General features: G+C 35.3%; 1 protein-coding gene across 1 annotated transcript in view; it reads left to right on the top strand.

Annotated features, from left to right (window-relative positions):
* The first annotated feature begins 1,383 nt into the window (after positions 1-1,383).
* mgat3b (beta-1,4-mannosyl-glycoprotein 4-beta-N-acetylglucosaminyltransferase b) overlaps positions 1,384-6,223 on the top strand; it is an 85,639-nt gene continuing 80,799 nt past the window's right edge. Inside the window, exon 1 of the mRNA XM_038307613.1 lies at positions 1,384-1,641. The gene's annotated coding sequence lies outside the window, so the exon portion shown is untranslated. The remainder of the gene's footprint in view (positions 1,642-6,223) is intronic.

Genomic DNA, 6,223 nt, shown 5'->3' with positions numbered 1-6,223 from the left:
GACATATATTGTACATATTAAGGAAAAGGGTTTTGGTGTTAGAACTGCTAAAGGGATTCACTACTCTCTCTAACATTTTAAAAGGCATACAAATATTAAAGAATGTTGACTGATACACAGAAGAAGAGATTACTTCATCAACACTTCAAATGGTGCAAAGCACCAGCTTCTGGCATTGTAGGTATTATAAAAATGGTTTATTGGAGAAAAAAACGATCTGTTTCTTTCAGGTTTTAAGTTTAGCTTTCTTAGAAGTCTACTGCTACTGTGCTTTTATTATTTATAGGTTCCACTTTACAAAGCAACTGCCGCTGCAACAGAATAATGCTCACATAGAACAAGAAAGAGGGAAAAAGGGACAAGAAAGGAAAACAAATTAAACGATAAACTCAGAAAAATAACAAAAAGTAAAAAACTAAAATAATATAAGACAAAGTTTGAGATTTGCTTAAAGCCAAGGAATGAAGGGTTTTAAAAATGTATTAGGAGTCTGTTTATCAAGACTTGGTATCAAGTCATCTCATTCACTGCTACCTCAATGTATTAAAATGATTATCCTAAACCAAAATTAATTTAATTACATTGAATTTTTTAATAATGTGGTAGAATGTAGGATCCTGCCATTTTGGCTCTAAGGATTATGAGCGATAAGTAGCTGCTGACACTCACATACATGCATAAGATCCAAAAGTTATCAGAATATTAATATTATTCTCCTAAAAAAGTTCCAGATATCAGTTTATATTTAATTGCACTTTGATTTAAAAAGGTAAAGTACAGATATAGATCTAGTGGAAGTTGATTCCTGGGTCGTGGTGATATAAACAAAGCTCGGTCACCAAGGATCCAGGAGTAAATATTGACTGTCTGACCTTAAGGACCCGGTTCACATGGAAAAGCTCAATAACCTGGAAACGTAAAGAGGGATGCCGCCGATAAAAGCATTAAAAGCAAATAATAAAAGGTTGAAATCTATTCTAAAGAGAGCAGGAAGCCAGTGTAGTAAAAATAAAACGGGTGTTTTGTGTTCCCATCTGAGGGTGTGAATTAAGAGGCCAGCTGCTGCGTTCTGAACAAGCTGGAGGCGTCAAAGGGGCGGCCGGGCAACACCGACATGGTGAGCGATAAGGTAGCGGATTTAGGAACTGATTATAGCGTGAACAATTTTCACCAGGTCACAACATCTGGTGGGGGGAAAAAAAGAACAAGGAAAAAGTCAAAACGCACAACAGAGGGGATGTATTACATTTTTAACCATTCCCAAACATGACTTCTAGGTTTACCATCAACCAAAGATAAAAAAAAAAAATTGATAACTTCAGCAACACAACTTTGGAAGCATATCCGCGTTTTTATATTGCAGTGGTAATTCGCTGTTAAAAAGTTACCAGCTGCTCAGTGGACGGCCTTCTTTTTGGGTGTGTTAAAGCTGGAAACAAACCTATTCAAGTGCAATATTAACTCAGGTCTCACACACTGAGTGTAATAATTTTTTTTATGCTCACTATTGACACTATATACACCTTTTATGATTACACTTGTATCACGGGACAGTTCTCTTAACCTTTCTGTTTCTGGAGACCGAAGAAAAAGGACGCCAACGACTGTGTTTTAACTGGAGTTAAAGCAGAGAAAGATCAGGTACATGTACAAAATCGTTTTAAATTCTATATATTTGTGTATCATCATGTTGTTAACCATTGTTAACTGTTAAATCTTTTGATTTTTTCCTTGTGGTTCTATCTGCATCTAAGGAGAGTAATTTGTCACCTTCAGAGTTTAAAGACATATTTGATCACTTTATTCTGATTCATCATTTCAGTGCACATCTTTGCCTGCCTGGCATATTTTTAAATGAAGGTGGTCAGCAAGTTAAAGAAAAACAAGTTTGAGATAGTGATTTTTGTGTAAGGGTTTTCTGGAAACAGTGGAAACAACACACATGACAACAATGAGTTGCTTAACTCTATTAACTGTATTATTTTGCTTTTTTTTTTTTTTCCTGAAAACAGAATGCGCATTTAAAAACAACATAGAAACAGAGACTTTTTAATGTTAGTTTTGAAATGGGAAAACAAAACAATTATCAGTAACCTTTAAGTACACTTGCAGATATGCTGATAATAAAACCTGTCTTCCTGCATCTGTGCAAAAGGTTAAAATAAATCTACCCACACGGTTGTCTTACAGCCTGTATGTTAAAGCAACCACTCTATAAGTGAATAAGACTTGCATGATTTCTGCCTCTGACGTGAGTTTTCTTTCCTGTTTTAACTCGAAAATAAGCATTAAAGCATAATATGATTTTCTTTTTTTGTTATCTAGAAACACGTATACCACGCTTTATTAAAATTCAAGATCTTGGTTCAGTTCAATTTATTTCTATAGCACAAATTCACACCACATGTCATCTCAGGGCACTTTATAATTCAGCCAGATCATACAGTCAATTGATTCAAAGTTTTTCATCTAAGGAAAGCCAGTTGATTGTAGGGACTTATTAACTCTTCAGCAATCCCTCACACAAAGCAGGCTTATAGTGACAGTAGAGAGGAGAAACTCCCTTTTAACAGGAAGAAACCTCCAGAAGAACCAGGCTCTGTGTGAGCGGCCATCTGTCTGTCCCTGTGGAATTTAATTAGTTTATAGCTTAATAAAAACTGTTGGATATTTTTTTTTTTTATTTGGACTCTGACCAAAGTCACTTTTATCTTCAGTTTAATCTTTTATGTACGTTAGACACTATAGTATTGGCAGCATTTGTGTAAAAATCATATGGCTTCCTTTTCTTTTAGAATTTACTAAAGGTTGATTTCAAATTAAAACTTTCCAGAGGACAATCTTTTATTTGTTTAAACTTATTGGGTGGGAAGGACTTTTATTGAAGACAGGATTGTAAATTAATAACAGAAACTGTTCCTGTCATTAACTTTACCGTCTTCTGGATTTCACTTACATGTAGCATCTGTTGAACGCCTATATGTATGCTGAAGCAGCCTCCAATCGGCAGAGGAAAAAAGGGAAAGTGAGACACGCTCACCATCCAAGAGGATGACACTGACAGGCTGTCATCAATATTTGATAAAGCGAAGAAGCGGCCTGATATGTGGGCTGCCTCACTTCCCTCTAATGGTTACTGATTGCTCAGAGGGGGAACAAATGCAGGCTTTGAGGATGAGGATCCCAGACTGATGAAGGATGTTACACTCCAGGAGGCGCAGCAACCAGCTGGATTAACTGTAACTAGCTGAGGTGTTGCGAGCAACACGGGACGCCGAGTCCCATGAAAAGCAATGAGTCATAAGCCCCTCTGAGTGGTCAAATAAACCCTACCTGGGCTGTTGTTTTACTTGGGTGAACAGTTTGTACCAGTCTAACATGGTTAGTGTTCCATGGTTTTTGATGTTATAGATTAGATCCTATTTGTAAAGAAATGTAAGCATCAGAAGGAGTGGCGGCTGGTGGAGTTTTCTCCAAGGGGGGCTATAAATTCAAAATAGACGTATACTACGTATACACCAGTATATTTATATGAATGTCAACAAGAAAAATCTTTATAAAAACAACATAATTTCATGTACAGGTACTTTTTGTACATAAATGTTGCCCTTCTGAGGCTTTATAAAGGCAAATCTGTGTTTTGCATGGTCCAATAAGGTGTCACAAACCTAAAAAAATAATGTACCAGTTTAATAATGAATTACGGAAGAGGATTAGGGCCACTAAAAAAAAAAAAAGTTAACTGATTTTTATATTTTATTTCAGTTTAACATGGGAAAAAAGTCAGAATTCTGACTTTTTTTCTCAGAATTCTGACTTTTTTCTCAGAATTCTGACTTTTTTTTTCAGAGTTTTGACTTTATTCTCAGAATTCTGACTTTAATCTCAGAATTCTGACTGAATTCTGACAATAAAAAAGTCAGAATTCTGAGAAAAAAGTCAGAATTCTGACTTTAATCTCAGAATTCTGAGAAAAAAGTCAGAATTCTGAGATTAAAGTCAGAATTCTGACTTTAATCTCAGAATTCTGACTGAATTCTGACAATAAAAAAGTCAGAATTCTGAGAAAAAAGTCAGAATTCTGACTTTAATCTCAGAATTCTGAGAAAAAAGTCAGAATTCTGAGATTAAAGTCAGAATTCGGAGAAAAAAGTCAGAATTCTGAGATTAAAGTCAGAATTCTGACTTTTTTCCCATACTATACTGAAATAAAAAAAAAAAATCTGTTAACTTTTTTTTTTTTTCCAGTGGCCCTAATCCTCTTCCGTAGAAAAGCTATTAGTCAGCTTTATATTTTTTTATATATAAAAACTTTATTTTCTGAGAATGAGTTTAAAGTTGTTTAAGAGCACCTATGCAAAAGAACAAACATTTAGAAAAAGTGCACAATATTATATTATTTTCATTGTGAATTCCAGAATGTTAACTCTTCTTTGCCTTTTCTAAAGGCAGTGAAAGCAGAATAAAGCGTTAGCCTTGCTGCATGCAGTTAGCCAAGCCTTGTAGCTAAACCAGGTCTCCATCGTCTCCATCTGTCTTTTGGACTGCTGATTAATTTTGATGTTCAGTGATTTCACCTCCAGTTTCTCTTGGTACGTTTTTTTTTTTTTTTTTTTTTAAAGGGATTTCACTTCCGGGATTCGACCTGTCATTCACCCACACTACAACTGTGACATCATTTCCTGCCATCTCGGGGCGCACCACTCCTGCGTCCTGAGCTGTCCTATTCTTCTGTGTTGCAGAGGAGCACTTTTTGAAAGTCTGTCTAAAACTGTTCATTAGTTAAATAGCTTAAGGTCAGTTAGGTTGAAATGGGGTCCCATATTGTGTCAGAATCAAAAATTAGAGATCGGTGCAGACTTTGACTGGGTTGCTCTAACATGGCAAAAACATGTCCCACTAAGAAAAGTGCTGATTCTGTTGGAAATAAATAACATTTTCATGAGTAAAAAGAATCAAGGTTATAATCGCTGGGTCCGTTGCACATATGTAAGGTTCTTTTGAAGGTTTATTTTTTCTTAAATTAATTTAATGATTATATGCTGGCCCATTGCAAACAAAATTAGTTGTCCTTAGATAGGACATAATCATTTCAACTTGATAAAAAAAAAAAAAAGTAATAATTGAATTGATTAATATCTTTACCAAATGAAAGAGTACATTGCAATATGTATTTAAAACTACAAACAGTGAGTTTTGAGAAATATTTACTATTATTTTGTGATTGCTTAAAACTTGTCCAACATATTTGTCACCACCGTCAGATATTTAAAAAAAGCAATAAAATCAGGCAACTAAAAGGTCAACTACGTTCCCGAGGACCCCATTTTCAAATCTACTGCATGCTTCAAGTTCACTTAAATCTCTTGTAAGTTTGCTATTTTCTCTTAAACCTGTTCATATTTTTGGACACTGCTTGTGTCACAACCATAACATGTCAACACCGTCTCTTGTATAAAAAATATTAGATCAGATTATAACATAAATGGTTACTTTTTAAAAAGAGAGGGAAAAAAAGATGGCTAATGTGAACAATTCATGCATATCATGTGAAAAAGTAGGTTTTTGTCACCACCGTCAGACTTCACCACCATCAGGTTTTCAGTCTGACGGTGGTGACAGAAACCTACAAATGCTCCTCAATGGAGGCTGGAATATAATTGTTGATCTGTGATGTTTCTCTTTTATATTTTTATTTATGTTTATGTATGTAGGGGATGAGGTGTGCCTTCCCCCTCTCTCAATTCACTATTATGCCATGTGCATTTGGCTTGCATAATTTGGGATGCACATAGTGAACCTACTACGTACCTGCATAGCACATAGTATATAATATCCCTGCATCTCCTATGACTAAAGCCGAATTAAAAATAGCATGGCAACATTTAACCAAATCTAACATTTACTGTAATTGCCCTCAGTTTCATAGTCATTACACTCAACTTTGACTTTATTTATTTTAGGAAGTCATGACTAGGCAGCAGCAATCTGTGGAGGAGAGGAGAAGAAACAGGGTATATAAAAAGAAGCATAGAGAGAAAAGAAAATATAGTGATGCAGAGTTAAAGGAGGAATAGCTTAGAACAGAAAGGCAAAGATGGACGAAGAGGGTGAAGTAATGGAAGATTGAAAAAATCAATGACTTGAATGAAAAGGAAAAGAGAAGTCGGAAAGGCTTGGAAACGTAGACAAGTATCAAGCGACTGTAAGAGAAAGGGCTCAG

Source organism: Cyprinodon tularosa, unplaced genomic scaffold (genome assembly GCF_016077235.1).
Source record: "Cyprinodon tularosa strain WSP-4 unplaced genomic scaffold, ASM1607723v1 ctg615, whole genome shotgun sequence".
NCBI lineage: Eukaryota > Metazoa > Chordata > Actinopteri > Cyprinodontiformes > Cyprinodontidae > Cyprinodon > Cyprinodon tularosa.
The sequence above is the reverse complement of the archived record's forward strand: the minus strand, read 5'-3'. Positions and strand labels throughout refer to the sequence as shown.